This window comes from Elgaria multicarinata, chromosome 9 (genome assembly GCF_023053635.1).
Source record: "Elgaria multicarinata webbii isolate HBS135686 ecotype San Diego chromosome 9, rElgMul1.1.pri, whole genome shotgun sequence".
Classification (NCBI taxonomy): Eukaryota; Metazoa; Chordata; class Lepidosauria; order Squamata; family Anguidae; genus Elgaria; species Elgaria multicarinata.
In genome coordinates, this window is record NC_086179.1 from 94,526,946 (window position 1) to 94,543,185 (window position 16,240).

The window sequence follows — 16,240 nt, forward strand, 5'->3', positions numbered from 1 at the left end:
CTACAGAATCGGACTCAAAGAGTACTTATCAATGGAACCTTCTCAAACTGGGGAGAGGCAACGAGTGGGGTACCGCAGGGCTCAGTCCTGGGCCCAGTGCTCTTCAACATTTTTATTAATGATTTGGATGATGCGGTGCAGGGAATGCTTATCAAATTAGCAGATGACACAAAATTGGGTAGGATAGCTAATACCCTGGAAGACAGAAACAAACTTCAAAGTGATCTTGATAGGCTGGAGTGCTGGGCTGAAAACAACAGGATAAAATTTAATAGGGATAAATGTCAAGTTCTACATCTAGGAAATAGAAACAAAATGCACAGTTACAAGATGGGGGATACTTGGCTCAGCAATACTACAAACGAGAAGGATCTTGGAATTGTTGTAGATCACAAGCTGAATATGAGCCAACAGTGTGATATGGCTGCAAGAAAGGCAAATGCTCTTTTGGCCTGCATTAATAGAAGTATAGCTTCCAAATCACGTGAGATATTGGTTCCTCTCTATTCGGCCCTGGTTAGGCCTCATCTAGAGTATTGCGTCCAGTTCTGGGCTCCACAATTCAAGAAGGATGCAGACAAGCTGGAGCGTGTTCAGAAGAGGGCAACCAGGATGATCAGGGGTCTGGAAACAAAGCCCTATGAAGAGAGACTGAAAGAACTGGGCATGTTTAGCCTGGAGAAGAGAAGATTGAGGGGAGTTATGATAGCACTCTTCAAATATTTAAAAGGTTGTCACACAGAGGAGGGCCAGGATCTCTTCTCGATCCTCCCAGAGTGCAGGACATGGAATAACGGGCTCAAGTTAAAGGAAGCCAGATTCCAGCTGGACATCAGGAAAAACTTCCTGACTGTTAGAGCAGTACGACAATAGAATTAGTTACCTAGGGAGGTTGTGGGCTCTCCCACACTAGAGGCCCTCAAGAGGCAGCTGGACAGCCATCTGTCAGGGATGCTTTAGGGTGGATTCCTGCATTGAGCAGGGGGTTGGACTCGATGGCCTTTTAGGTCCCTTCCAACTCTGCTATTCTATGATTCTTACAGGTGTACATGTATGAAGATGCCACACTTGAACCACTTGTGGAAAATATGTCTGTTGAGATATGAAGCCAGTGCTTTATATTGGCAGCGGAAGGGCTCTGCCTCTTTTAAGAGACCGGCTCCTCATTTGCTACAAGAGTTGTGAGCTGCCTGCCCTTGCTCCAGAACATTTATTTTATTTATTTCATTTCTATACCGCCCATAGCTGAAGCTTTCCGGGCAGTTCACAATGCCACCCTGGTGTTTGGAGGGGCGGAATGTCCTGGTTCAATCCCTAATGAAAAGGCTTAGGGATCAGGTGATGTGAAAAACATGTACTTGAGTCTTTGGAGACTGATGACAGACTAAACAATATGAGGGCTAGATGGACAAATAGTCTGACGTGGTAAAATGTTTCCATATTCTGTCTCCTCTACTGCTTTCCTTCCCTTTTGTTGCTACTTAGCAGAGACTTTAGGGTGGAGTTGTGTGCCAGTTTGCATCGACCAAAAGAGCCTGTCTTTAAAAGGTACTTAAAAGGTACAGTACAGTACCCATCTCCAGGAATGCAGTCTTGCAATCTGATAAGCAAAGCTAGGATTCCTCATTTTCATAGATGACTGGCCTGCTTTGAAATTAAATGAAGCAGTCAACCTATCTAGACTTTAAAAAAAATTCATCTCAGATTATAACATCTGCTACATCCTGTGAATTGACATGTCGTATGGTCATGTAATACGGCGGCTGGACACCATGAATAACTCATTGTGGGTGGCCGGCCCTGCTCATATTTTTCTTGCTTACCAAGTGTGGTTGAAGTTCAGGTTAAGTCTCAGACCTTTCATTTTCTGCTGATCTTATGCAATTGCTCTTTAAAGGAGCAGTGTTGTCTGATTATATGCTTAACTGAAGTGTCAGTGTTAACTCTAGCACAATATTTTTACCACTGAAATATCTGACACAAGAATATATGTTCTTTAAGAGGAATATTAACTGTTTTTTTTAATGCAATAGGGATGGTTGCAGCCTAAAAAAAACTTTAAGCAATCAATAATGTCTAATTTATTAAGTACAATTTAGTTCCTCAGTTCCTCAAAGTAATTATACTTGGAACCCCCAGGGCACTAAAATGTACAGAGGTAAAGAAATTCCTGAAGCAGTTATTATAGTCTTGCAAAATGAAAAAAACTGCCTCCTGACCTGTAAAAGGATATCTTAAAGATGGAGAGTTAAATAAGACATGACATTACATGCATCTTTGCATTTGGCATGCAGGTTTTAAAAATGCAAATAGCATCAGCTATTGGTGCAGATGGGGGATTTATTCCCAATGCAAGTATAAGTTTCAAAGGAGGGATTTTCTTCAGGAACAAAGCAGGGGAGAAGAGTTATATCTCCTTCCATGCCTGCTGCTGTCCTGATAATTATGAGCCCCTCAGTTGATGCTATTTGCATTTTTTAAAACCTGCATAAAACGTTGCATTAAACCTGCAACAATCCTAGATATAACTGGGAGTAACTCCTGTTGAACTTCTGAGAAGATATGAATTGGGTTGTTAATGTCACATGTACTTTGTTCTTGATATCTTAAATGAGGGATGGCCAGCTTCTATATTCCTGGGGTTGCTCTGGTCTCCAAACCATAGTCTAGGGCTGGAAATGCATTTTGTTGTAGAAACTAAGCTCTCACAAACGATCTGACTTAATAAGAAATTAAGAGGCCCTTTAGATTCAAGGGAAATTGCATTTGCTTCCTGTTGCTTTGCTTCCTGCTTCTCTTCCCCATTTGAAATGAGTTGAATTACATGGGACGAGAGCACCGACCATAGTGGTCTGTAATTTAAAACTTCCCAGCTCATAAAAATGAATGGGACAGCGCCCTCTAGTGGGTGTTTCCTACTCTCTGTAACTTCGACCGCACATGGCAGGAAATCCTGAGACATTTCAAAAGAACCAGGTTTTCCAAGGTCTCTTTTTTTAGTGGAATAACCGGGGGAAATCATAGGAGTCATGCAGAAGCTCACATTGTCGTCAAAATGACCTGCAAATTTCTATAAGTGGCCAGTCATGAGCATGCTATAAATCACTCATTTAAAGAAACCTTTAGCGTCACCTAGCGTTAAGAGCAAAGTGGATAAAAATCAATGATTTTTTTAAAAAAATAAATCGGATTTTTTTCATTTAAATTGGATTTTTTTAATTTAAATTGGATTTTTTTAATAAAATGCTTTTTGAGGAAAAATCTATCTAAAGATAGTTTTCTATTTAAGATACATTGTTGTCCAAAGGTTATTCATCATGAAATAAGGATTAGTTTTTAATTACGTAGCATGAGGCTATTTAAATTTTTTGGTAAATGAATTCCATTAATCCATTCACGATGTCATGCTCTTCCAGAGGTTTCTGTAAGATTATTTTTCTCCTTCCAATAAAGTACAGCAGAAAAGTTGTCCAAATATGAATGATTAACCTATTAAACTGTAGATAGTTCACCTCGCAATAATTTCATAATTATCTATCTATGATGTGTTTCTAATAGTATAACCAAATCAGTATTTTTTTGATATAACTGTAAATCTAATCTGAAAAGTTGCTATTCTAAAAATGAAACCTTCATCTGGTTGTATTTATTAAGATTATACCAGCAAGAATGAGTCTTTGGTAACTCTGAGTTGTGTAAAATATAGTGAGGAAGAGTGCACTTTTGGGGAGGGGGGGGAGAAGTCACATGATTAAATTGAGTCTTCCAGAGTAGTGATTTAAATCATGATTTAACTCAAATCCACCCTGGTGAAGAGCTTCCCAGATAGGCAAACTGTTGAATACAAGTGTGCAAATGCATACAAAAACCAAGATATGTATAACATTAAATTGTGGAATATCTTTCTCTACAACAGGAGTGAGGAACCTGCCCCCCGCCCCAACGTAGCATGTTGGAGTCTGCATATCTGTGATGGAGAGCCATTTCTGGCTTCCCCCCCTTCATCTTAGGCAGGGCTATTTTGCGCCCTAGGCAAGGTGAGCTACTTTCACACACACACACCAAAAATGCCAACTTTGATTTTTTTTTAAAAAAAAATTTTTTAAAAATTTTATTCAACAACATATAACAACAACAAAACATCAAATAAAAAACACTTGTTACATATACATAAAATTACCTTAATATCAAATATTCAAATTTTGCCTATTAAACATATTTATACTAAACATAACAGTGCTCCCCCCCCCCTCGGGATCTCATTCCTGTTTCCAAAAACTCATAGTTTCTTCTGTTGGTGGTTTCCCACTGCCTTTAGAAAATACAAACTCCAGGAACTTTTTCCATATACCCTCAAAATCATTTGTTTTTGCTATACCTTTTTTCATTTTAATATTACATGTCAATTTATCATTTATAGCAATGTCCCACACTTCTTTATACCATTCTTCAATACAATAGTCTCCTTGCATCTTCCAGTTCCTGGCTACAATCAGTCTCACAGCCGTCAACAGATTCGTTATTAACTCTTTCGTTTCTTTATTACATTTTAGTTCTTCTTGCGGTGAAAGTAGTGCAATCCTTGGTGTGACTTCTACTTTAAATCCCACTATCTGCTCAATCTCATAAAAAACCATCTTCCACAACTTTTGCACATGTTTACAGTCCCACCACATATGTAAATACGTTCCTTTTTCACCACATCCCCTCCAACAATCTGCTGAAAGCTGATTATTAATCTTATTTAATCTGACCGGAGTTAAATACCACCTCCATACCAGTTTGTAGTAATTCTCCTTTATTCTTACTGACATATTTCTCAACACTCTCTGTCTCCATAATCCCTCCCATCTCTGCTGTCCTATCTGTATCTTCAAATCAGTCTCCCAAACCACTTTCCCACTGCTATCCCACACTCCTTTCTCAGTTAATATATTGTATAGTTGACTCATTAACCCTTTTATCCCTATAGTTTGTCCCTTATCAATCCCTTTTTTTTCAATTAATTCCTCAAATTTCGTCTTCTCTCCACACTCTCTATTTTCTTTTACCCAATTTTTAGTCCATTGTTCCAATTGCCCATAGTTTAACCATGATAATTTCAAATCTTTTAAAACATCTTCCATCCTCTCTCTTGTATTCATCCCCTTTAACCATTCACTTAATCTCATTTTATTTTCCTCCTTTAAAACTTTACCTAATCTATTCTTTAAATTTTCAGGAAATTTCTTTAGCATTATCACTGGTGTTAAAGGGGAATTAATTGAAAGCAATTCCTTTTTATATTTATTCCAGAGTTCCCAATGGAACTTCAAAAAGTAATTATCTATTTCATTAAGCCAATTACCCTTCCCTTTTTCCTTAAAAAAAACATTCTGCAAATTTAGCTCAATATTATCTAATGTATTTTCTTCCATCCATTCTAAGTCCCCTACCCCTAGAATTGCTTCAGCAATGTGTCTTAACCTGTTTGCTATATAATAGTACTCAAGGTTCGGGAGACCCAATCCACCCTTCTTTTGATTTATATACCAATTAGATTTGTTAATTCTTGCTTTCTTCTCCGCATTGCAGTAATTATTTATAAGATTCTGCCAACTTTTTAACTCTAAATCTGAAATTCTTATTGGTAACATCCTGAAAATAAAATTGATCTTTGGCAAAATTTTCATCTTTATTAGAGCTATTCTTCCAAACCAAGAAAGATTCAGTTTCTTATACTTCTTTAGCTTTTCTATTACCTCTTTTTTCAATCCATTTAAATTTTCACTTTCCAAATCTTCTAAATTTTTAGTAATCTTAATACCCAAATATTTAATTTTTTCTTTACTATTCAAAACTGAAGCCTTCCCTTCCCATTCCTTCTCTTCCTTTTTAGTGTAATTAAATAACATCAACTCGGATTTTGCCCAATTTATTCTTAACCCGTAACTTCTTCAAATTCTTTTAACTGCTGTCTAATTCTTTCCATTTTGCTTATCGGATCTCTAAAAGTCATCAATGTATCATCTGCAAACATATTCAACTTAATTTTCTTTCTAGTACCTATCCCCTCTATCTCCCCATCTTCTCTTATTGCATTTGCCAACAATTCCATCACCAATACAAACAGGACTGGCGAGAGTGGGCATCCTTGTCTTGTCCCTCTGGCTAGTCGTATCTTATCCGTTATTCCATCATTTACTACCACTACAGCTGTGTTTTTAGAGTATAACTGCTCTATTATTGCTCTGAATTTGTTACCAAATCCCATTTTGTTTAAAACCAACTTTAACGTTTGCCAACTCACACAGTCAAAAGCCTTAAAAATATCTAGCGCTAAAATACCCGCCTTATTCTTTGACTTTTTTATCCCCTGTATTGCATTTAAGACTCTCCCTATTAATGTATGCATCTGTCTGCCTGCTATAAAACCACATTGGTCTTCCCCTACATAATTTGCTATAAATTTATTTAATCTTTTGGCCAAAATAGTTGAAAAATTTTTAGCATCTTGATTTATTAACGAAATTGGTCTATATGAATCAGGGAGAGTCAAATCCTTATCTGGTTTCGGGATTAAAATTATTATAGAATGCTCCCATGACTCTGGAATCTTCTCCCCTTCCATTATTGCATTATATAATTTCAACAACTTTGGCACTATTAATGTTTTAAATCTTTTATAAAACTCTGGTCCCAGGCCATCTACCCCCGGTGATTTCCCTACTTTAAGCTGATCTATGACCTCCTCTATTTCACATTGCAGTATGTTACTATCCATAATTTTCTTATGCTCATTTTCTAATCCTTTTTTCACAAATTTACCCACATACTCTTCCTTCCTCTTCGTTTGAATATCTCTTTCCTTGTATAAATCTTCAAAAAATTGCTGAAATTTTTTTATTTTATCCTTCATCATATGACAATAATTACCCTGCCTATTTTTTACTGCCCCTATCCCATTTTTAGCTTTTTCCTTTTGTGTGAGTTTGGCAAGCATCTTCGAGTTCCTGTTACTATTTTGAAAGTATTCCCTTTTCATATAAATTAAGTTCCTCTGAACCTCTTCTAAATTAATATTTTCTAGTTCCTTTTTTTTGCCTGTACTTCTATTAATTTATATTTATTTTTAGTTTGCCAATATTCATTTTCCAGCTTCCTTATCTCATTCTCTAAAGTAACCTGCCTTACCTCCTGTTGTCTTTTTAGATTACACATTTCCCTAATACAATTCCCCCTAAACACAGCCTTCATGGTATCCCAAATCACTGCCGTTCTTGTTCCCCCCTTCTCATTTATTTCCCATGTTTCTGACAGTTCCTTCTGCATTTTCTCAATTACTTTATCGTACTTAAATATCTTAGTATTCAGTCTCCACCTTAATGCTTGTTTGTAATCCTTATCAACTGCGAAAACTAAACTTACTAGTGCATGATCCGTTACCTTAATTGTCCCCAATTCCATTTTACATATCTTAGTTAAAAAATCTCTGGATACAAAAATATGATCAATCCTGGAGTATGTGTGATGGACTGGAGAATAATATGTAAATCCTGGGTCAGCCCCTCTAAGAACTCGCCAAGAATCAACAAAATCCTTTTCTTTAATTAGTTTGTTTAAGATAGTGATATTGTTTCTTTTTTCTATCTCAGAGGGATTTGACCTATCTAGTCTATTATTCATAACCATATTAAAATCTCCAGCCAAAATAGCATACCCCTCCTTAAATTCTTCAATCTCTCTTAATACCTCCTCATAAAATTCTTTTTGTTTATTATTTGGAGCATACATATTGATCAAAGTATACATTTTCCCTTCCAATTGACCCTTTATCATAAGATATCTCCCATTCTCATCTTTTTTAATATTTTCCATCACAAACCCACTTCTTTTTGAAATCAAGATGGCCACTCCATTTTTTTTTGATGTCCCCAAAGACACTTCGTAAAACACTGGCCATTTCAAACGAATAACATTATTTTTTTCCTTAAATTGATGAGTTTCTTGCAAAAAAATTATATCAGAACCATCCCTATTTAGCAATTGTTCAGTCCTTCTCCTCTTTACGACCGCCCCCAGACCTTTAACATTGAGTGTTGAGATTCTTATCTTCTTATCCATATCTAATTCTTTGAACTTCTTCTCGATCCCGAACGTGTTGAAAACTTAACTTACATACATAAAAATACAACAACCCACACAAACCCTTCCCTCCCACCCCACTTCCCCTTCCCCTCCCATCTCTTTTCCCCCCAATATATCTCCGGGAGTCTAACACTCCGGCCATTATTTTAACCCTTGGGGGGGGGGAAAGCAGCCAGGAACCCAAAGCCAGTAGGATCTAATATGATTATACTTCTTATCATCCCTATAATATCCACTTTACACCACTCCGCCTACTGCACCTCTTTCTTCTTCGTCATCACTCTTTGCGTTACCACCGGCTTCTCCTTGCGGACCCAAACCTAAGCTCTCCAGAAGCTCCATGCCTTGCTGAAGGGAGAAAACCTTATGATTTTCCCCCTTATATGAGAAACGCAGAAAAATCGGATATCCCCATGCATAGGGGATTTCCCTCTTCTTCAATTCCCCTGTTATAGACTTGACACTGCGTCTCCACTCCAAAGTTTGTTGGCACAGATCATTAAAGACCTGCACTGTTGCTCCCTGGAACTTCAGCTCTCCCTGAAGAGGGGGGGGAGAAGTCACATGATTAAATTGAGTCTTCCAGAGTAGTGATTTAAATCATGATTTAACTCAAATCCACCCTGGTGAAGAGCTTCCCAGATAGGCAAACTGTTGAATACAAGTGTGCAAATGCATACAAAAACCAAGATATGTATAACATTAAATTGTGGAATATCTTTCTCTACAACAGGAGTGAGGAACCTGCCCCCCGCCCCAACGTAGCATGTTGGAGTCTGCATATCTGTGATGGAGAGCCATTTCTGGCTTCCCCCCCTTCATCTTAGGCAGGGCTATTTTGCGCCCTAGGCAAGGTGAGCTACTTTCACACACACACCCCAAAAATGCCAACTTTGATTTTTAAGAACATAGGTTTCCTGGAAAAAATAAGAAGCCCAAAACTTGAAACTGCTAAATTTATTATAAAGTGCAAGAAATACGTCATGCCAATTATAGCAAACAAATTGGAAAGGAACGTCTATGGGTCTAAAATGCATTATTTAATAGGAATATCACCTCCAAATCATCCCCCCAACTCACGCGTGCGCACACACACACACTCAGCATCACTCACTCCAAACAAACACACGCATGAACACATGCATTCACTCAAAGACCCCATGCACCCATACATTCTCTCTCTCTCTCTTTCTCTCTTCCGGGTGCATTCCGGAAGTCCAAATGTCTGAGCCGCCCCACCCCAGCGTCCCTGGCTTCACTTTGGCTGGGCGGGCGCGGGGCGCCATCTTGCCCGCCCAGGCCCAGCTGAATCCTCGGGCCGGGCCGGCTTACAGCCAACACACGTGAGTGCTGCGCTGCACCCGGCCCCCCTCTTAGCTTGGCGCTCTAGGTGGCTGCCTGAGTGGCCTGTATGGTAGCACCGGCCCTGAACTTAGGAATTGAGAAAGTAACTCAAATGGGGCTGAAGGAGGAAGATGGGAAAGCCCTTTACAAGAACAGCTCATCTGGAGCGGTGGGTGGAAAAAGCAGTAGGGTAAATACTTTGAGGCAGCCTCCAGCCAACCACACTTCTTGGAATAGAAGAAATGTGGCCTCCAGGGAAGTTGCATTGGAGAGCCTTGCACTGCTACAAGCAGACACTTGAGACTTTGTAAAAGCACCAAAAGAAAGATAATACAACCCTCAGCCTTCATATAAGTAAGTGGTGGGGCAAGGTGGAGGGGCAGTATTGAGGAGGAGGGAGTAGGCTGGACAGAGAAGACCTCATAGATCTCTTCACTCTCGTGGTCCAAAGGTTCCCTACAACTTGATTTTTCTTTGCTGCAGTTTCATTCAAACAAATAACATAAACATTGTAACAATATTGGTCTCATATTTCTGGCGACGTTTTAAGCAAATAAGTGTGATTTCAGTGTAGCCTAGTGCAGCGGTCCGCAACCTTTTTGGTACTAGGGACCTGTTTCGTCGAAGACCATTTTTCCACGGACGGGGGTGTTGTGTTGAGGGGATGGTTTTGGGAAGCCACCGCCCCCCCCCCACTCCGGCGTCCTGGCTTCGCTTCGGCTGGGTGGGCGCCCAGTCGAAGCGAAGCCAGGACGCTGGGGCGGTGGGGTGGGTGGGTGGCGGCTTTGGAACGGCGCGCCTGGAAGTTGCTCTCCCAGAGCGGCTTCTGGCCGGGCACGCTGTTCTGAAGCCGCTGCCCCTACCCCAGGGTGCTGGCTTCGCTTTGGCTGGGCAGGCGAGATGGCACCTCGCACCCAGGTACTCTGGGGTGGGGGTGGGTGGGTGAAAGCAGCTCACCTGCGCGGCCCGGTTCCTAACAGGCCACAGACCGGTACCGGTCCATGGCCCGGGGGTTGGGGACCCGTGGCCTAGTGCAGACAGTTTGAGACCCTTACATATTCACCCATGAGAGCATGAAGGGATATGTAGCAGCCATGATCTGTAGAATTGCAGCAGTTTGAAGAAGGGCCACCATGGTTATGTACATTCTGGAGGTCATGTGATTATTTCCCAAGTGGAAGCACAGGTACATTTAGCTGGTTTTTTATGTTTTGATTGGCAGTTTGCAAGCCTGCCAGCAGTCAGATATATAGATATAGATATAGATATGGCCTTACTTTGAAATGCAATATCTACAATGTGCCTAGGCTTACTTTTTGCGCAATTCCCATCTAGCCTTAAAATTTAAGTGCTGTGTGATGGAATTCAATCAAATTTTGTTGCAAGAAAAACATGTGGCCAATCAACATTTATGTTTATTGTTCAGACAATTGTGCCACCTATCCTAAATTGGTATAATATAGCTGAAAGCATATTGTGTAAAAATCCTTCAGCTTGCCTGCCCATCTTCCTCCAGGTGCAGAGTCCTTGATCAGGGTATACATTAGCATAATCAGGGTACATTAGCATAACCATTTAGGTAATATTCTCAGAATGGAATGATATAGAAAATTTACCTTCCTCTTGGAAGCAAAACGGAAAAGTTACTGTTCTTCATACTTTACCACCAATAAAACTGGTGGAGTGTTCCACATTTCAACAAGTACAGAACACTCAGTAAGGCTTTTAAGCTGTGTATAAAATGTTCTGTTGCTTTAAAGCTAAGTGACGGTGACTGCATGCATCTTGTATACATTTTGCTCTCGCTGACTCTGGGCTAATTTTCCAGGCAACATTTGTGTACTATTTCTTTTTGGCAGGGAAGAAGCAAACTGGATGACCAAGACAGTTTGTCCCAAAACTACACTAGAACTCCGACTGAAATGAAATAAGTTAATCAGTCTCATCTAAGAAAACCTTGAGTTAGGCCATGTCACATAGAACAGCAGTCCCAAGCCTTTTTGGCACCAGGGACCGGTTTCGTGGAAGGCAATTTGGCTGGGCGCCCAGCCGAAGCGAAGCCAGGATGCTAGGGCGGGCGGGCGGCTTTGGAATGGCGCGCCTGGAAGTCGCTCTCCTGGAGTGGCGTGCCGTTCTGAAGCTGCCACCTCCCCGCCCCCAGCGTCCTGGCTTCGCTTCAGCTGGGCAGGCGAGATGGCGCCCGGCGCCCAGGTACACTGGGGTGGGTGGGTGGAAGCAGCTCACCTGCGCGGCCTGGTTCCTAACAGGCCACGGACCGTGGCCCGGGGGTTAGGGACCCCTGACATAGAATACTGTATTAAACTGTCTGTTTAAGTATAATTTCCTGCTAAATCTATGACTGCAAAGGCTGGTAAATCAAATCTGCTGGTAAATCAAATCTATATTGCCCTGCTAAGAAAGCCTGAATTTGCTTTGCCCTGTGTTGTGCATTTGGAAATTGAATATTACCTCTAGATATGGATGAATATTAGGTAGCTTTTGTTAGAGTGAGTAGCTCATATGTAAGAGCCTGCAATGGGAGAAATTAAGGCCTGTTGTTCTACCTTGTGTTCTTGGCTAGTTCCCATTGGAAAAGTCATGTAAGTATGCAGCGAAAGCTGTTGTACGGTGTTTACCGTCTAGAGTTATTAAAGTCTATGCTTCCTGAAATCCATCCTGCAAGTTCTGCTAGTATTCAGAGAGGAATGTTCTTAGCCAGTAACAACTGTTTCTTGTTATGTTTTCTGTCATGAAGTAAGGACTTACATATTATGTCATCTAGGGCATCAGTTTAATTTTAGAAACAATATTTAGCTAATAATTTGGTGAAAGTTGAACGTATCGTTTGAGTGATGTAGCATTTCACTGTTTTCTGACTTTGATATTGAGGATGGAACATTCAGCTAAGTTCTGTTTCAGGGCTCTTGCTAACAGTTTGGAATTCTTATTAGCAATTTCATAGTATTGCTTATTAATTAGATAAATTAGCAATATCTGGATTTTGTCCCTCTTGGCAGCTCGAAGCTTACTGTGTTTACTCATTAATGTCCTAAGAGTTTCCTTTATTACCTGTGGTTCATTTGCGTCATAGAATCATAGAATAGCAGAGTTGGAAGGGGCCTACAAGGCCATCGAGTCCAACCCCCTGCTCAATGCAAGAATCCACCCTAAAGCATCCCCGACAGATGCTTGTCCAGCATCTGTCCTCGCTGTCTTGTAAGTATCTTCCAATAACCCTGCTATAGTCTTTTCCTTTTCCTTTTTTTTTAGGGCATATGGCCTTTTGGTTTAAACCATTAATCCTTGTTCCCAGCTGTAACTAAATGTATCTGCATAGCTCTCATCCATTCCTTGCTACGGTTGTTTCTTCTCCCCCTCTCTCTATTTTCTTCTCCATTGTTTATTTCAGATTGCACGTTCCTTGAGGACAACAGTCTCCCACTCTTGCTCTTTGTTATAAAAATATAAAACACCATTCATGCTGACACTGAATAAATAATATTAAACTAACCAGTTTTGTTAATTCAGTATGCAAGTTTGCAGTTACACAGGGTTCATCCTCATACTTCTCCTTTGGCCATGGTGGGTCAAGGCAGACCTCCCCTTTGGAGGGCTTTGGTGGAACCATCACCTGCCACCCACCTTCCCTTAAAACAGCCTTCCATTATAACGAGTTGCTTCCCATGGCTATAGTAAAACCTTCTCTTATCCTCAGACTATCTACAGTTCGTACATGGGTTTATGAATGGTGATCGCTTGTTACTGTAAAATATTGCTAAATAAAAAGAAAACCAGATCTGTTTTGAGCCTGTGAACTTCACATAGTATACAAAGAACCGTGCAACTAGTTGCATGCATCCAAGAGCATTTTGGACACACATTTCCTGAGAACAGCTCCCAACCCCCACTCTACCCTGGGCTGTATGGCAAACTATTTTTGAAACTGAAAGAAGTTGCAAAGCTAAATTGAGATAGGGCATAAAGAGCTTCTGGGTAAAGAAAAACCCATTAGGCCTTCTCCGGCCCTTGTATTCACCTGAAGTAGCTCATTTGCTCTGAACCGTAGAGTTCAGAGCCTAGGCTGGTGATGTCATCAGTTATAGGTATGTGTGTGAGTGGGGTGGTGGAGGCTCAAAAAGCCCCATTTTGCTTAAACCTGAGTCTGCTTAAATCACATATAAGTTCTTGAGCTCAGCTGGGGAGAAAGGTGTTTGAGTGCTGGCCTGCAGGAAGGCAAGCTATGGTGGGTGGGGGTGGGTGGGTTCAGCACCCATTTGCTTCTAACATTGGATGCATATCCCCTGACACAGAAGTGATTGAAAGAAATGGGATTTCTGCTATTGCATCTAGTTTCAGCCTGGGTTAAGCAGACATTGTTTCGACAAACTTGCCACTGGAGGGAGCTGCGATACGTTCTTTAAGAAGAGGTTACAGAAGATTAAGTCATTCTTTGTCCAGAGATGTCCCTAGAGCTGTAACTTTGCTACTGTTTCAAAATGACTAAACTGTTAAAGGATGTGTTAAACTATGTGATGGTAGATCCCACTATATGAAATATGTTCAGTCTTAAGGTAAAACAGCTGTTTATATTTTTTGTGTAAACTCGATGATTTATTTCCACCACCACCACCACGCCTTCTAGAGTGCAAAGCGGTGCCTGTATTGGATTTGGGAATGTTTAGCAACAGTGTTGGCTTTCTGTACTTGTTTTGTAAACCAGAAGTAATAGTGATCTTATTGCTGCAGTATTTCATGATGCTTTTGTGGTGTTCAATGCATTTGGCTCCTTAGCCCAAGTTATCTGTGTTATCTTATGAGTAGTGAACTTCTAATTGAGATGAGCTTCCGTAGCAAAGCTTTTGTTGTTTGTGTGTCACAGAGTTTAAAAATATTCTGAAGTATTACTATTGGGCTACGATATATCACAAGAGAGGTGCCCTAAAGGAGGGGAGGAATATTTGTTTTGTGGGAATTATATTCCACCTTTCAAATACATTTCTAGTATGGCTTACCTTAAACTTATGTTTTAGTGATATTTTAACACCAGTCAAATGTCTCAATGGAATCATCAACATTATGAGTTGATATTTTAGCAACAAAAGTGATGTTGTAAACGATTTTTCATTTGTCTTACCCAGCTAGTATGTGTTTAGGGGGGAAATGGGGCCAACTAATATTGGTGGGATTGGGAATAAATGTGGATGGGCAAAGAGGGCTAAACAGAGTTTAGAAATATTAAGGTGAACCAATAGTTAACTTTTTGGTTAGCATATAATTGAAAGAGTAGCTAAATTGAAATAGTAGCTAAATAGAAATTTAATGTAGTGCTGTGGACCTTTGGCTCATGAGGTTCTGGAATACTTATTTTACTAAAAGCAGACATAGTTTTAGAGCAAGTAGAAGGAAAAAAAGGAATCTAAATTGATAACTATTGATTTCTGGAATGGGAAACATGGTGATAAATAAATAAATATGGATGTGCTATTATTAATCCTCAAGATTTTTAATTAATACTTTCCCTGTATTGCTTAAAAAAACAAAGCGCTATCCCCCAATTTTTCAAAACACTTTATTTAACATGTATTTATAAGTTCTGAAATTGAGATATTTTTTTCTTTATGGTTTTGGTTTCTTATATATGATGAGAAATGTAATAAATTCCTACATACAGTATATTGCAGCATATATGCCAAGCCAGGGGTGTTTAGTATATACCTTTTTCAGTCTGAGGGCTGAATTGGTTTTGAGCAAGCACATTTGGGGCTGCACGCCAGCAGCAAGCAGGGCCGTTCCCACACGGTGGGTTGGGCCATTCCTCTCCAATATGACTGGCCAGACCCCGTTCACTCACACGCGTTCATCCTCACACACTCATATATTAATATATAAACATACACATACTAATATACTAATACACACACACACTGCAATCATGCTTTTAAAAAGCCTCCATTGGTTGTTAATGAAGGTTTTTAAAAAGCCTTATTGCAGTGGGGGTGGATCGATTGGGGTGTGTGGGTGTTTGTGTCACAGTAATGGGGAGAGAAGGGTTAACCCTTTTCTCTTTGGCAGCAATCCTGCTGCCACCCCCATGCTACAATTAGGGCTTATAAAACCTCCATGGACTCTTATGGAGGGTTTTTGGAAAAAAACAACCCATTGCTGTGTTGGAGGAATGAGGGGAAATCTCTTATTCCCTTCCCTGTTTTTATAGTTTATAGTGTTGAAATTTAGCTTGTAAGCTCCTTGAGTTATGTTTTTTTTTAATTCTGTTACTATATACACTGACAGTGTGTTACATTCCTCTAACATAAAGATATGTAATATTAACGTAATTATTTTCAGTGCTTACTTCAACTGTTTTTCTTTCTACTTCACCATTTGGAGAAAATATTTTTCAAAAAAGCTGAAGCAAAAGATGGAGGTTTGCTTTGTACCCAACCTCAAGTGCTGTTATTTTAAAGCGTCTTTCTATGTGTGTTCCAAAGGAGCAGCGTTCCCAGGCGCTTTTTGCATCTCTAGTTGCCAGCTGGCTCAGCACCTTTCAAACAGATACTCCTTTACTATTTCCAGGGCCTGGCAATCAGGACTTCCCTCTGCAATGTGCTGCCCTTTAGTAATATCTGCTTAACAATATTTTAAAATTTAATGGTATGGTTTATATGTCAACCATTAAACAAGGCAAAAAATTGCCAAAAGTGCCCTGTATGTGTTGGGGACTTCTATCGACTGGCATTCTCCCCCACCCCACAATACCACCACCTTTGTA

The 16,240-nt window shown here is 40.0% G+C and overlaps 1 protein-coding gene across 1 annotated transcript in view; it reads left to right on the plus strand.

Annotated features, from left to right (window-relative positions):
• Positions 1-16,240, plus strand: part of ATXN10 (ataxin 10) — a 116,321-nt gene that overhangs the window by 22,428 nt on the left and 77,653 nt on the right. The gene's annotated exons all lie outside the window — the stretch shown is intronic.